Source organism: Phlebotomus papatasi, chromosome 3 (genome assembly GCF_024763615.1).
Source record: "Phlebotomus papatasi isolate M1 chromosome 3, Ppap_2.1, whole genome shotgun sequence".
Taxonomy (NCBI): Eukaryota; Metazoa; Arthropoda; class Insecta; order Diptera; family Psychodidae; genus Phlebotomus; species Phlebotomus papatasi.
In genome coordinates, this window is record NC_077224.1 from 84,149,404 (window position 1) to 84,166,513 (window position 17,110).

The following is a 17,110-nucleotide window of genomic DNA, read 5'->3' on the forward strand; positions in this document are numbered from 1 at the left end:
CCTTTAACGCCAGAAAAATTCCTGGTAACCGAAAGGGGATTCGAACCCGGGACACTTGCATCATAGAGCGAGTGCTCTACCACTTGACCTATTGAGTGCCTGACTAATAGGATATTTATCTTTAATAATCTAATCCTAAGTTAAATTTTCCAAAGAAATCATGATTGATAAGAAATTAGAGGGTTTAAGCCATTTGGCTAAGCCTTAGGTCTAAAGCCCGTTTTACAGAGACTAGACTTTGCTTCTCCAATAGCTTCTTGGGTAGATAGAACTCTATCTGTTCTGTATCGTTGATCTTTGATGAATTCGAACTCAAAAGAAAATGAACTGAAACACAAAAAGACGGAAAGAGATTCGAAAATTCAGTAGGAGATCATTAGAAAGTCTAAGAGAGAAGAGTTCGCATATTCGCCGCTTTAGCGTTTGCGGCGCTCTTGTTCGAATTTTCGAAATGTTTGACGCGAAAACAGACTGTTTCAGAGACTGGACTTGGGTAGATAGAACTGTGTCTGTTCTGTGACTGATAAATTAGAACTCAAAACAAAACGGACGGAAACACAAGAAGACAGAAAGTCATTCGAAAATCCAGTGGGAGATCATTCGAAAATCTCAAAGAGAAAAGTTCATGTATTCTCCACTTTAGCGTTTGCGGTGCTTCTTCTTCGAATTTTCGAATTTTTTGAAATGAAAACAGACTGTTTCAGACACTGAACTTTGCTTCTTCAATAGCTTCTTGGGTAGATGGAACTCTATCTGTTCTGTGTCGTTGATCTTTGATGAATTCGAACTCAAAAGGAGATGGACAGAAACACTGACCCTCTCTTGATTTTGACAATTTTTGTTCTTTACGACGGACGTTTCGAGGAAGGATGCCCTTTACAGCTGGATTCCAATTCAATTGGAAGATCAAGAGGGGTTATGTTCGAAAGTCTTCTGGAATTCGAACTCAATTTCGAATATTTTCGTACAAGGTTGGGAATATTTGTTAAGGGGCTTTAAGGGTTCAAAGTATTAATTATTATTAATTGTATCCCATTCCCTATTTCCACCTCCACACGGAGAGCCCTTTTCTGATTTTTTTTCTGTACTGATGCAAATGTATATAAAAGAGGACTTACCTAAAAACCAATTGGAAATTCGAACGTTTAAATCGATGAGTTACACAAAAGTGAGCTATTTCACCAAAAGGACATTTATTTTAATTAAATTACAATTGCTGACATTGTTGACGATTGAAGTGTCAAAAATACCGAAATTCGAAATGGAAGAACAATCAACGCTAAAGCGGTGAGTACGTGAACTTGCACTTTAGGCTTCCGGTAGATTTTCGAAAAGGTTTGGCTTGGCTTTGGAGTGGCTTTGTCTCTTCGAAAGGTTATTACTGAACGGAATCAATAGAATATTATTTATATACAACTTTAAAGTTTCGAATCTGGCTTTGAGATTCCAGGGCCTTGGTGGTAGATACGAGAAGTTCTAATGATCTTCTCGTAAGAAAAGAAAAATGGCTATTTAAAGACCTTTCATTAACTTTTCTTATCCCAAGTCTGAAGAATACGAAGGTCGATTGTGAACGGAAAAAGGTCTATTTTTCCGTTCACAATCTGCTACAACCTATTAGACCGAAAATTCCTCCAAAATACGAAGGTCAGTGGCCAATCCGTTAACCGGGTCTTTCATATTGGAACTGTCAGACTCTCGTATGTAAAGTCCTGTACTTCCACGTGGTTTTCATTTTCTCTTTGACCTTTCGACGAAACAGTGAAAAAATCTCTAAATCCCAAAATAGACATGATTCCAAATTACCCCTTCTTACCCTACACTGAGAAAAAAAAGAGGGTGCGATTAACATTTTTTCCTCAGAAATTTAACACTTTTTAGGTGTAAAAATATATCAACATTTTTAATGTTAATTTTACACCTTCTTAAGGGTAAAATTAATATGAAAAAGGGTAACTTTAACCCCTAATACACCTAAAAGGGGTAATATTTACACCGATTTCGGATCAATACTGCAGGGTAAAATAAACATTTCAGGAATGTTATTTTGACTTTTTCGGATTTAGAACACCTAATTCGAACTTCTTTCCTACCCTTAATTCACTTTTACGACTTTAACTTTTCGTGACGATTTCAATAGGTGTGAATCGTGTTTAGAGTTTTGTATTTCTCAAAAGAAACGTGCACAAGAGTGAGATGTGAAATGCTGCCTGAGTTCAATTTTCAGGTTTTCTCGGCATCTTCTCTCTTACTTCCACTCTCTACCAGATACTCATTCTTACATCTGCCATGGAGATACCAATACATTCACCTTGTCTCTCTTGAGAAATCCCAAAGACTCAAGTTAACATCATCAACGAGACTCTTTAGCAGAATCGCCTTCTTCCACGAGACTCTTGTATTTTCCAACCGTCTGCTCTGCGAAGATGAGGAAGGCAAAAAGATGAAGAATTCGAGACGAGGAACTCAAGAGAGCAGTTAGAAGGTTAGAGTCCCCAGAGAGGACAGAAGAAACAAGAAAACTGACCAATAAGGCATATACCAAAGCTCATATTGGATTCTTACGCGACTCCACTGAAGATTACAAAGATAGCCCACAGAGATTGTGGGTGGAAAGTGGTGAATTCTGTTTAAATTTATTTCACAACTTCCTTATGGATATACACAAGAATTCAAGATAACATTTCATCTTTGAGAAAATCGTTAACAGTTCATTAATCTGAAAGGCAGTTTTGAGAAACAAAAAAAATGACTTATTAGGTTGATGAAAAATGATTGGGATTTTCGAAGAATATCTCAGCTTGGATTAATAATGATCGTAAGATTTAAATGTAAGGTTATGTTTGACATAACCTAAAAAACACATTCCAAAGGACACAACCTCAAAAATTCATTACGCAGGTGCAAGATTATCATTTACTTAACCATTTTTAATTCAATTTGAAGAAAGCTTGATCTAATCAAAAGAAAAAATGCAATATTAAAGAAATTTCTAGGTTAGAATTTGCTGAATGCTTGAAATTTAAATGTCAACCGATTGATTAGCATAATAAAGCATTTAACCACTTTTTTCAATCCATCTGAAATATTATTTGTATATCAAAATCAATTAAATCCTGATAAAGAAGAGTTCATGAACTATAACCTCAAAAAAAATTGAATTAAAACAAAATACATAAAACCCGATTTTATCCTCAAAATTCTTATATGATATACTAATCCGGTATTAAATCGAAGCTAAGACATTCAAGTACAGGAAATTTGAGGTTAATAAATGTGACTTACCTATTAATAAGAAAACAGCAATTAAACAGCCTTTAGTAGTCAGTCCTTCAATCTGAAAAGCGAAAAAAAACCATATTTGGAACAAAAAAAACAGCGAGATAGCATAATAAACTGTTCAGCGACGTAATCAGTTCTGAGCACGTTGCATAACCTAAAAAAGTTTTTTTTCTACAAGAATAGTTTTTGAATTTACATTAAGAAAAATTGTAATCTCAGCGTTTGAAGGGAGAATCAAGTATTTAGGTTTAGTGTATTTTCCGAGAGATATTGGTCCTAACCTAGTTTTTCAAAGGTACATTTGAAATTTTTGGTTATGTTTGAGTTAACCTCGAAAATTCAAGGTTTCTGCCAAAATTTCGAGGATTCATAACCTAAAAAAAATATTTTATGGGCTCTTTCGAGTGATTTACGAATCGGTTCAAATCGATTGAGAACCGGTAAATGGTAAATAATGCGAAAGTGCTTTTGAGGGATAGCATCATACGAGTTCGAGCACTTCGCAAAGCCTGTTGCGCTTTGCCACCCCTTTTTTCTAACAGAATTTTTCTTTCGGGCTAATTTCCTGAAAAAATGACAGGAGAATTCGCTGTACAACACTTTTCCCATTTTTTTTAGGTTATGTGTCACATAACCTAAACTTTCGAAATAACCTCTTGCCTAAAAAGGGGAAGAAGACTTATTTGAAACTCAAATGTATTAGGGAAAGTAAAATTTCATGTACAAAATGTTGCCCAGGTTCCTCCAAAAAAGTAAAACCGTTTTATTCACTTAAGAATGGTTCAATTTAAGATTTGGACACTGGTTTTGGTGACAGGTTATAATGGATGTAAAGAGAAGGCCCGGCTTCGAAATTTAAAAGAATAATGAAAAAGATGAAAAAGAAGAAGTTTTGGTTAGGTTATGCTTTGCGCCTTAACCAATAATCTATAAAATTCTAACCTTAAAAACCTTAAGCGCCTAACGGCGTTATTACACTTGTACATTGAAATTTAAATGTGATTCACATTAATTGTCGCTTGTGAGCGTCCAAATATGTTATTTGTGTCTTTGAGTCACTTAATATTTGGGGTTTTTCTATTTATTGATAAAGAAGTGGACTTGGCCTGCAAAAATAAGTTTAAATTTACCTAAAGCATAAATATTTTTCACATTAAAAAATTAAAGAGAAAATCGCATTAATTTTTCGCATTAATGATATAAATCAATTTATATCAAATTTTGCGGGCCAAGTCTACCTTTTTATCAACAAATAGATCAAATTTTGAATATAAAATGATTCAAACACACAAATTACACATTTGGACTCTCACCAGCGACAATTAATGTGAATCATATTAAAATTTTAATGTGCAAGTGTGATAACACAGTAAGATAGAGTCATCACTTGTGGATGCTATACATTTATGAACAACGTGCAAGAATCTTGAGTTCTAACCCAAAAACCGATTTCGAAAAATCATAAAATTGACAATTTATATCGTGATTAACAATTTTGTGATTATTCAAAATCTGTTTTAGATAAAAACTTAAGATTTCCTCAAGCTGTCCATAAGTGTATAACGTCCGTAGTAGTTTTTACATTTAGGTTAACTCATTAAAAATCCTTCAACAAGAAACGGAAAAATTCTAACCTCAATCATTCATACACAAATCCATCTAGCGGCAAATGGCACAACCATAAAGCAATCTTTTTGGATACCATTCAAGCAGATGCAATAGCCTGACCTTTAGAAAAACCACAAATACAATGGTGATTCTGCACTATGCAGTTTTATGTTGACCCTTCAGAGGAATGACAATAGCAAAATTTCATAGTTAGAAAAACTAAATGGAGAGAAAACAAGGAGGAGATAGAAGCATCAGAAAAAATGTTCCATTTGCCCTGAAGGAAGAATTTCTTGTTTGTGTCAAAGATCAGGGATCAACAGGTAGAAAAAATGTCCCTTCCATTGTTCACCATCGTGAAATCAATTTTCCAGGAATTATATATCTGCAGAAATCTTCCTGAGGGCAACAGGTTCCATGTATATAGTCTATTTTCTCGCGAGTTTTTTTTCTTTTTGCACTTTCACCTCAAACAAGGTGCTTGGGCAAAAAAACAGCCACGGAGATCCTCAGACTTTAGACTTTAATCGTGAACACATATCACACCTTTTGCTTAAGAACTTGTCGGTGAGGAAAATGTATCTCATAGTAATTCCATATGATGGAAAAGATGGCAAAAGAATGAGAGAAACTTCAATCAGACTCTTATTCCAAATGACTCCACACAGTTGAGGCAACTCCAGAGATTATTTCACACATAAAATCGTGAACGGTTTTTTTTTTATAGCTGTGATTCCATCATAATCACAGCTTACAACACCTGTAACTTTGTCCGATTAATTCCGATCGAGCTCGTATTTACAGGGTTTATGTTTCGAAGATCCCTGATTTCAAAAATACCGAACGTTAAAATCGGTCCGGTCAACCGGTTCGATTTTGGATCCTTTCTTCCCATTTCATCCCTTTTTTTCTTAAAAGTTTTGCATGGGTCTCTCCTACTTTTTTGCACTCTTCTTCTTCTTCTTCTTCTTCTTCTTCTTCTTCTTCTTCTTCTTCTTCTTCTTCTTCTTCTTTTGAACATCATAGCAAATTCGATTTAGTTCAGTCCAATTTTGAGTCCGAAAGAATATGTTAGACTTACTCAAATCTTTTGAGAAAGGGACGCGTATTTTGACTTCCTGAAATTTTACCAATCTGAACTGTGTGTCGAAGGCATTAGCTTATTGTTTTGAAAAACCGATCTTACTGGCTGTGGCACACCTTTTAGGTCAGGAAAAGATCTAAAAGGAAAAGATCTCCCTGAAGTCGAAATTCGAATTCCTTTCTTTATACATATTTTAATTTACTGAGAGTTGAAATTAATTTGAGCAACCATATTTATGTAATTTTAGCATATTTAAACATGTTTAGGTGGGCCAAGTATTAGTTTATATTAATGAATAAACGAAAATCTATTAATTCAAATGATTTTTAATGCAAAATAACGCATAGGAACAATTGATCTGAAAATTAAATTGAATTTACAAATTGGAAAAATCCTAGTGCGATAGCACGGTAATCGGCAGTCAGCCCTTTAAAAATTCGGGAAAATCCTCTTTATTTCCACGAAATTCTCCGCGGAATTTCCATGCAACGGTCTTAAAGACTTCCAATGTTTAATATTACGGAATTCCACGACTTTTCCAGTGGATTTTTTTAAAAATATTTTTCGTTAAATAATTACTAAAATTGATTAAAAATTTGCGTGGAATTTTCATAGAAAATTTCTACAAAAAAAAAAAAAACATCAGCAAATAAATGGAGAATCAGTGCCAATTGGTAATTTGGAACTTGGAGAGTATTCATCTATCAGGCAAATACTTAGTTCTTTTACTCTTGAGTTGAAAATATTGCTACCATATCGTACATTTGAGTATGTCTAGCTCGCAAGAATTATAGCGTTAGTGCGAAAAACAAATGCGGAATTTTCGGGTTTACTTCCATAGAGTCTTGGCCGGAGAGATACCAGAACCCGGAACATTCAATGGAAATTTTATTTCAATTTCCAGGGAATTGTTTTATTTAGATAATTGCTATACTTAGATACTTCGGATATTTTTTTCAAGGAAATCCACGCGAAAATAGCTGATAACTCCGCAGAGTGTCAAGCGGAATATTAGCGTTTATTTCCCCGGAAGCTCACGCGGAAAAATAGGAGATAAATTCCATGGATTTTTCTGTTACTGTGTAAGTTTACGACCGATCAGCTACAGGGAGCTTTTCTTGAATGTCAAATACTTGAACTATTTGTATCAAGTATTTTCCAAAAGACATTCAGTTTTAGATGCAAAATGTGAAATAATTAATAGTTCTTGCGAAAAAATTACCATTTGTTCATTTATTTGTCAATTTAGCAAATTTATAACAAACTTTCACCAACAAATAGGAATTATATCTATTTAACAAAATTTTAACAAGAAATTTTGTCAATTGACTGATTATCAATAAGCGTTAAATTTCAGGTTGTTACACCTTAAACAAACATTCCTGCACTTGTCTGTCAAAGGTTTGGTAATTATGACAATGACAAAATTGTTTGTTAAACGATGATCTCCTTTTAGCAAAACACTCTGCTGACGCAGGAAACAACTATTCTTTTGTTATTTTCTATATAAAATAATCTCCTTTCGACAAATTTTTGACATACACTCGACAAATATCAATACTACTAAGATTTGAGAGGAAAAGTTTGTCAAATGCTGTTCTTTCATGAATTTGAAAAGAAATTTGTCAAAACGTCGGCTGACTAGATTTTGTTCAAAGTTTGTCAAATTAGCAAGCAACATCCCTTTGACAAAATTTTAACGAAATCAAATTGGCCATGAGACTTTGCATTAAGAGATTTTGTGAAGCAAAAAACCAACTTGAGGATAATTATATTGATGGGGAAACCGGAAGTCGTCGGGAAATGGGATTTCTCAAGAAAAACTTATCAACTTTTCCCAAAGCTTTCGGCTCAGATTCCGAGCCTTCATTAATGGTCAAGTCTAGTATTTCTCTCCTGAGATTCATTCATAATGGTCAACACCAGGGGGGTGACATTAGCTCTCAAAATGCGACCAGTTTCAGTGTAATTTTTTCCCTGTTTTCGTACACATTTCACGAGATATCTCCAAAACTACGTAGATTGCTAATTTAGGGTTTTCGGTTGCCTCTTCGTTATTAAATTGCCTTTTATTTTGTATTAGTATATTTTACTAATTCATTCTACAATGACAGAAAACAGCTAATAAACTCAAAATTTTTTTCGGCTCGCTAGAAACATATGGGAAACATAGGAAATGTCATGCCCCTGGTCAACACTATACACTCTGAACAATTGCGAACAAAGAAGAGATCCTAGAAGCCTCTAACATTCCTAGAAGCCTCTAACATTCCTAATAAATGTAAATTTGTTGCTAAAATTGTCCAAATGCCCTGTATTTACAGTGTTGACCATTATGAATGAATCTCAGGAGAGAAATACTAGACTAGACCACTGATGAAAGCTCGGAGCCTGAGCCGAAAGCTTTGGGAAAAGTTGATGAGTTTTCCTTGAGGGATCCCATTTCCCGACGATTTTCCGTTTCTATCAAGTTCGCAGACAAAACCGAATTTTCAATGAAAGAATCATACCTCTTATAAGCTTACATAAGTTCATCACAAGTTTTATTTTGTTCTTCGCGTCTTCCTCAACTTCTTGGGTTTCTCTTAGGCATCATCGGGAAAGGAAGATTATGGCTTGTGGATGTGAGTGAATAATGACTAAGAGATCTTGTATGGACCAATACCTCAACCCAGAGAACAAGGAAAACGAAGATGAAGGCATAGAAAAAAAAGAGAAAACAAGATGCAAGGAGAGGAATTTAAACGAGCCGCGAAGAAGATTCAAATCTCCATTCCCCATCATGCCCAAAAACTTAAATAACAACCTCGCAAGAGCCACACACAGAGGTTTCCAAGCATCTCAATATGCTGAAAAATTTTCAGAGAATTTTTCAGCATATTAGAAATGCGTTCTATATTCCAAAAGGGACTTATCAGAAAGAAAAAAAAACAACAAACTGTCGTACTATCGCGAGTGGGAAATGCTATCGCGTGTTTCATGATCTCCCTCGCACCTTCCCGCCAATTCTCACCCACTTATCTTATCAACACAATTCCAGCACATTGCCTCTTCTTGCCGTTCCACCGACCTAAACACCAACTTCAGCGCATACCTGGACAATCAGGTAGTCGCGAATGAGTATTCCACGATAGTGGACGTCGCACTCACAGATTAAATGATCATGCTAATGAGAGGCAGAAAAATTGATTAATTTCAGAGTGAGACGGAGAGATACTGTGAGAAAATTATCTCACATAAACCTGCTACTGAATCCTAAATTACTCTTTTTTCCTTCTCACTCTTTGGACCTAATATATCGATGTTTTCAATTAACTAGAAACCACAAGTTCTCAAACCATGGGCTTTCCTTAGAGAACTTTAAAAAAAAAGATGTTCTAAGGAGTATTTGAAGGTGAAGCACCCTTTAGATCAGAGGTGTGCAAAAACCATTGAAACCAAATTAACGTCAAAATAAGTTTGTTTTTAGTAGCGTTTTTGACCATTGACTTACATGCTTCATTTGACGTTTATTCGGTTTCAACGGTTCTTGCACGCCTCTGCTTTAGATTTATAAAGTACATTCCCATAAATATGCTGTAGTTTTTTTTTAAGTCAAGTAGATTTTTCCCCATTGAGTACTTTGTCTAATATTTACCGGTCCAGAACCGATTAGAAACGTTTTAAAAATCATTGAAAAAATCGGTTAAAACAGCTTTAGGAATTATAATACAATTCACTTTCGGATAATAAAAGATTATTGGGCCATAAGCTAACTCAAAACCTGCTCCAAATGGAAATTTTTCACTACTCCAAATGGAAACGTCATTGTTTTCATGATAAATACAGTACAAAATTATTATATTTATATATTTTTCTATACCACAGTTCATATTCACAAATTTTAATTTGTTAATTTCAACATCGTTTTTTTCATCGATGAAACACATTTCCCAATAAAAAACACAATAAATTGACTGTTGTTTATTCGTGTTGTTTAACATTTATATCATTATTTCTGGCTAATTTTATTTAAATTAAATGCTAATCTTTATTGTTAACGGTACATGAAGTTTTCAAATGAAATTATTACCTATTTCGTGAACAAAAAGGGTTTTTCTGAAGTGTCTGCAAATGCTTCAATAGGAAACCCCGGAAAAATTATATTTTTGGAGAGATTTTCTTATTGTTTTAGATGAGAAAGGAGAAAAGACAAGGAATAAGAACGAATCCTGCACTCAAGAGCAACTCAAGAAGGTTTTGGAAGCCTTTCGTCGCGGTTTCACTTACACTGTTTGTCTCCAATTAGAAACATTTCCTTGTCTCCATTTGGATTAATTTGTTTCCAATAGAAGCATTTTGCACTCGTGTACTTTTCTTGTTTTTAAGAAGTTTTCAAATTATATCTAAAGAATTTTCACTAAACAGTAACATTCTAGAAGAGTCAAGGAGCAAATTTATGTAATTCTCTTCAGAAAAAAATATGAACTTAATATGTTGAATCTTTTGTCAAAGTTAAAGCGTCTGGAAATGGTTTTGAATTACGACATTTACCCTAACCCATTACTGATTAATAGAGCTGGCCAAAATATGTATTTGCATGTTTTTATTAAGCGTTCTCAGGCCCTATTTGACCCTTTATCTTCACGAATTGGGCTCTTGTGGTTTTAATAAACCCTATTTAAAAATGCATATTTTGAAATATTTCATGTTTATTTGCATATTTGCATATTTGCATATTTTTCTGCATATTTCCGAATTTTGTTTAAAAAAAAATTTTCTTTTAAAATGAAAACCAATATAATTTCTATAGCTGTAAAAAAAACATTTAAAGATTGGAATCCAGTTTGGTATCTCTTTACCCTACTTGATGCTAACATCATCCACATTGACAAATTCGAAGGCCATACTCTTGGTCGAAAATCGTTTTTTTTTCTTTAAATATTTTTTAAGAATGTATGAGTTCATCTGCAAAATGCATATGTAAAACTACTGTTTTACGCACTTTATTTCTAAAGCGTAATTTCTGTATCTGTAGAAAATTTGGATATTTAACAACTTGAAAGTAAACTTCTTTAGGGGAAAGTGGTGTATAGAGTATAAGCAAAACCCTTATACTCTAAACTATAATCTATACAAAAAAAACTATTTTCTAATAACTTCGATTAATAAAATAGAAATTTTGGTTTGGGAAATAAGGAAGAAAAATAAATGTCCAAAGGCTGCCGCATTCAAAGGCAGACCACTTTCCCCTACTGTTTCAATTATTTCTACTCGAACCCTACAGAGAGGACAGTAGCATTTACCTCTCCAATTATTTAAAAAGCTGCAAAAGGAGTTAGAAAAGCGTACTAGTGTTGCTTAATATTTGATCTTACTAGATAGAACTCATTGCTAATTTTACTAAAGATTTTTTAATATCCATTTTTTATCTGTAAAATAATTTGAGATTTTTTCTTTAACATTTGACGTTGAAAAAATTGATAGAAGGAATGAATCGAAGTTATTGTATAAGGACGAAATGATGTTCAATTACGGTTTCAGTATATCATATTCTAAAAGAACAAGAAATCCTTAGATCGGTTTTTCTGAAAGCGCTTAAAACACGCACAGCTCAATCATAAAACGGTTTAGATTGAGCTTGAAAATACGCACAGCTCAATCATAAAACGGTTAAGAATGTGCTTAAAAATACGCACAACACACACGTAAAATGGTTAAGATTGCGCTTAAAACATGCACAGTTCAATCATTAAACGATTAATACGCTTTCAATCACGCACAGCTCAATCAGAAACCGGTTAATGCGCTTAAAATCGCGCATAGCTCAATCATAAAACGGTTAATGCGCTTAAAATCACGCACAGCTCAATGATAAAACAGTTAATGCGCTTAAAATCACGCACAGCTCTATCATAAAACGATTAATACGCTTAAAATCACGCTTGCGCTTTTTTAAGCGCAATTGTAACCGTTTTATCATTGAGCTGTGCGTAATTTTAAGCGTATTAAATGTTTAATGATTGAACTTTGTGTAATTTTAAGCGCATTAACCGTTTAATCATTGAGCTGTTCGTGAGTTTAAGCGCAATCTCAACTGTTTTACTATTAAGCTGTGCGTGATTTTAAGCGCAATCTAAACCGTTTTGTAATTGGTTTGTGCGTGTTATTTTACACACAACTAAGGTCGTTCATGCTGAGGCAGTTGGGATTTGCTATATAATATTAACCTTTTTCTTTATGCTTAAGGTGTGCGCGTTTTCTAAAATCGACTTGTGAAAATATAAGCTTAGGAGTTGTGTGTCCTAACCGGAAAATTGTCATATTTTACAAAGGAAGTTAAAAATTAAAAGAGCACATTTTTAAATTTCAAATACTGAAATAAGATTGGTAGTTATTAAATGTTGTATTCAACTACTTCAAAATTAACAGACATTGTTTAATTTCTTTTTAAATCGTATTCAATCCGTCGACTGGTTTTATATTTATCTATTATTGGCTCAAAATAAAAACATACTAAATAAATTTTAAGTAAAACCAAAATCTTAATCTAGACAGCAAGTTCTGAGATAAACGCATTTGAAGATTTTTTGAAGCTATCTTGCCCTGCGAGTTCGGTTTATTACAGCTGTCATTTTGTATATTTTTTGAAAAATATTGCTTTAAGCAATAAAATAGTGCATTTTTAAAGGGTACTACTATTAAGCTGCTCGAAAATTCTTTCTAGAAAATTAACTATGTGAAATGATTACTGGAGTCAGATCCTAATAAAAAGTAAATTTCCAATAGATAAAGGTTTTTATGTGAAAGTTTTACAAAATACTCTTATTTGGCTAAATAATAAATTAAATAAATGCATATTTTTCTTGCATATTTTATGATTTTTCGTGCATTTTTATGTCGCATATTTCGAAGATTTTTTTGCATATTTTGGCCAGCTCTACTGATTAATAACCGGTTCAGTCCGATTCCAGATAGGGCTTCCGAGACCTTTCGAAACGAACCAGAATTTGTCAAATTGATGGTTTTGAGGGTTAATGATATGAAAGCTGACTTTTGGGAGTAACTTCCGAAGACTCCAAGTCGCTCTCTGCAACCATTTGTCCTTTAGTTTTGGAGGCAACCGGACGAACCAGACGCATGAACTTATAACCGGCGTAACACAATGTATTAAGCGGTCTATAGACTGGGATTGAAGATCTAGCCCAGTCTCCAAAGAATCTGTAGAACAGAGGTGTGCAAGAACCGTTGAAACCGAATAAACGTCAAAATAAGTTTGTTCAGGTAGCGTTTTAACCATTGACGTACAGGTTTCATTTGACGTTTGTTCGGTTTCAAACGGTTCTTGCAAACCTCTGCTTTAGAATCTTTTAGAATCCCAGGATTATTTATATTTAATATTGTGACATAAGGGGAAGTGAATTTTGGAAAGGACCAGAACTTCTGTAGAACACCACCGATTTCCACAAAGATCGGTGCCACTCTGACCACTCTGACCGATATCACAGAGGCAACCCACCTGTGGGAACCAGTTTCCACAGTAGAACAGCCATTCAGTACAGAAATAATAGCGAAGAATAAGGAGATATTATGATCGCTATCTACTTTTAAAAGGGAAGAGGAAATTATGAAGTTTTTTTTGGATGGTAACGCTACAGTATCCAAGTTTATAGCGGCCTTCAGACTAGAAGTTTAGCCCAGTTCCCGAAGGTTTCAAAATCCTAAATGGCAAACAATTCCGACCTTACGAAAAACGATAGTGGCAGCAGGCTTAGCAAGACCTGCAGGGCACCGATTACTACTAACGACCTACTACCTATCGATTTTCAACTAGAGATAACTCGCAGACTAAGGACTAGGAACGCTTTTAGGAGAAATCGGCGCCGCTCCGGCAGAATCTATTACGTCAATTTCTGGTAGGTGAAACCGGCAGTGAGACCTCTTCACCTCTTCGTGTCTTCTTCAGTGGTTCTTGGTTAATCTATTATCACCTACGCTCACCGGAAGGACAATTTTGTCCTGAAACAGCAGAATCTATGACGTGAATTCAAATACGAAAAGCGGTTTAACCGTTGAGAAGAAACTAATAGCCTAGACAACACTTACGACTTAAGCCGAGAGACAGCTTAACGTAATTATAATCAAAATAATGATTTGACTAAATTCTCATCAGTTTCCCACTAACTTAATCCAAGAGACGGATTAGTTAGAAACTGATGGAAATGTAATCTAATTATTACTTGGATTCCAATTACTTTAAGCCACCTCTCGGCTTAAGTCCTAAATGTTTCTAGGGCACAATAATGTTTGAGTTTTCTGATTGTTTGTTTCAGACTCAAGTCTCTGAGATTTTCTGATTGCTTGGGTCAAATGGGTCCAATTATAATTTCAATGTGCCTTTATCCCCTTAATCTGAGCAACCTAATTTTGCCGTTCTAGCCGGTGTTACTACGCGTCTTCACTTAGAAAGATGAATACCTTTGACCTACAATTGCCTAGGCTAAAAGCAGTTTGTAAAACTACCACTGGAGGCGCTTCAGTCTCGTTCTTTGAAATCTAGTAAGAAGTTTTCAAGCATTTAATTAAATAAATTAAATAAAGTACAGTTCGTAGTTAAAAAAAATTGATAAATTTGCAAAGAATCTTTATTCGTTGTATCGATATATTCCTAGAGGCTAAACGGTTTAACATATCGATTTTTTACATTAAAAAAAAAGAACTAATTCTGCTTCGTATCTATAGGTCTAATCTTCTTAGTTCTAAACCATCTGGATCCTCATGAATAATTGAGAAGCCCTGCCCGAATGTTAAAGGCAGCCCCAGGAGAAAGAGAATCTCAACTGTGGAATTTTACAAGACAAGCAATCAGAGTCAAAATAATGTGGAAAAAAATGGTTCAAACACAACAAGACTCTTGAAGCGTTTCCACCATATCAACACCGGACAAGAATGAGAAGATGAACATATTTTCAATCTCATTTGAATACATCAACCTGGCAGACTCTTCTCTTTTTTTCACCTCTTTACCAGTCTGTGTGGAGTGAAGGGGAACGTCCACTTTAATTGCTCGAAATTCATGGAGAAGGTGGTTTATACAATTCTTCTATTTTGGTCCATCTGAGAGATTCTAAAAACCCACCCTTCCAGGAAGAATGTTTTTGCGAGAGATGATATTGAAAACCTATCTGTCCACTTCTTATCAGGACTAGACGGAAAACGGTTAAAGATAGGCACTTGGGTTTTCGGTAGACCGTTTTCCTATAAAGTAGGACAGAGGAGTGCAAGAACCGTTGAAATCGAATAAACGTCAAATGAAACATGTGCGTCAATGCTCAAAACGCTACATGGCGTTTTCACCATTGACGTACATGTTTCTAGGACTAGAACAAACTTATTTTGACGTTTATTCGGTTTCAACGGTTTTTGCACATCTCTGAAGTAGGACATACGTAACTTACGCTAAATCTTTTATTCTTGCATCTCCTGCAACTCTACATCTCCGCTAGGGGCTCAATTGGCTTAGGTGTCAAGTTTTACACTTAAGCTTATACTTCGGGAGGGCTACGCATATCCTCCGATCTATTGAGTATCCAGCGAGGAAGATGTTTGACAAAGAGAGGGACAGGAGCTATATATGCTAAATTCACGGTTTATTTTACTTTTTACTTGCTCTTGCATATTTTTGTCAGATTCTAGAGGTAATGCATTCGTAAAATTTTTAATAGTCCTTTGAAATTAAATTATCTTCGCCCAATTGGATGTGTCTTTGTGACAAGATCTTTCCCAGTAATTTCTCTACCTGAGGAGCTTGGAAAATCCTCCGAAAGGATTACATTCAGAGTGAACATGGTAGGCAACTTTTTCCACTTTAGTTTTAATGTGCTCTATTCTATTTTTCTCTTTCCTTTTTCGTCGTTTTCATTTTTTTAGTATTATTTTTCTTGAATTAACCTGAAACAAATTTGTAAGAGGGAACCACCCTATTTTGTGTGCTATCAATAAATTGAATTGGAAGTATATTGCTAAGTCCATTGTAGACCGCTCAGGAGCGTTTCCGCATTGTAGGTATTTCTTCCGTTCTCCTGGATTTTTTAGGCAAAAGTGGTGCATTTTATTACTGTTGCGAACCTGCTTTGAGGCATACCCTGCCTAGGGGATGCTGCACGGTGCTCTTTATGGGGTGAGTGCCGTACTTTAGGTGAATTTAAAGTTATCCCTATACTTCAGGCCTGTACTAAAATAAAAGCCGAAGTGAATTGGTGATGCCTGTTGGCATTCTTCGAAATGCCGCGAAAATTCACGTTGAGAAAATGAGAAGTTTGTAATGTGAAAATTGTTTAATTCCTTAGAGTTATGTAATTTTCACAAGAAAATACTTTTAATAATTTAGTTGAATACAGTTATTTGGGTTTATTGTGAATAATTGTCGATATTACAACAAAAATATTGGGATGAAATTTTGAGCTGGAAGACTCATATTCTTTTGAGCTGTCCCAAAATTCAGGATGGGTTTGAGAAAAACCCTTTTGTACAACACTATTTTGGTTAATAAGGAATGCAACAGTATGTATTACAAGAAGGGACACGACCTGCTAATAAGGATAAAATAGAGAAGAAAATATTTATTCGCATTTCAGAGATTTTTTGCAACCGAAGCGCCGCCAGACGTTTGTCAAGTGAGTTATTTGTGTCTCTATCTCTCTATCGAGTTGAATTGCGCGCGATTTAGGAAGCTTGTCATTTGAAATATTTTATTTAAATTTCTTCATATTTCCGGAAAATTCAAGTAAAAGGGTGTTTAGTGAACAGCTATCCGTTTTTTGACAAAGATATCAAGAAGACAATTTATTTTTATGAGAGTTTTTCTTTCTATTATGTTTTTTTGGCGCAAAAATATTTATAATGGCACCGTGTATAAGCGGGATTAGTGTTACCAGAACGTCAATCTGCAATTTCCATTAGAACTATCAACACAAAATTTCCGATACTATACGAGTTTTAATAAGCACAGGTCTGCTATACTTCATGTGAGCAACACATACTCGCCACGAAGTAGGTCGAGTATGTGCTTTTAGAAATCCTGGCATTTGTTTTCCTTCCTGCCGTCGTGGTTTCCGGGTAATCCGCAAAATTACGTCTTTTACGGTACGTTAAAAT

At 34.7% G+C, this 17,110-nt stretch overlaps 1 protein-coding gene across 2 annotated transcripts in view; it reads right to left on the minus strand.

The window, feature by feature from the left end:
• Positions 1–2,610: 2,610 nt before the first annotated feature.
• The window catches only part of LOC129806101 (histone-lysine N-methyltransferase SETMAR-like), a 28,575-nt gene continuing 14,075 nt past the window's right edge, over positions 2,611–17,110 (minus strand). For both annotated transcript variants that reach the window (XR_008752146.1, XR_008752145.1), the window contains 2 exons: positions 3,286–3,337; positions 2,611–2,719 (listed from right to left, as the gene is read on the minus strand). The gene's annotated coding sequence lies outside the window, so the exon portion shown is untranslated. The remainder of the gene's footprint in view (positions 2,720–3,285; positions 3,338–17,110) is intronic.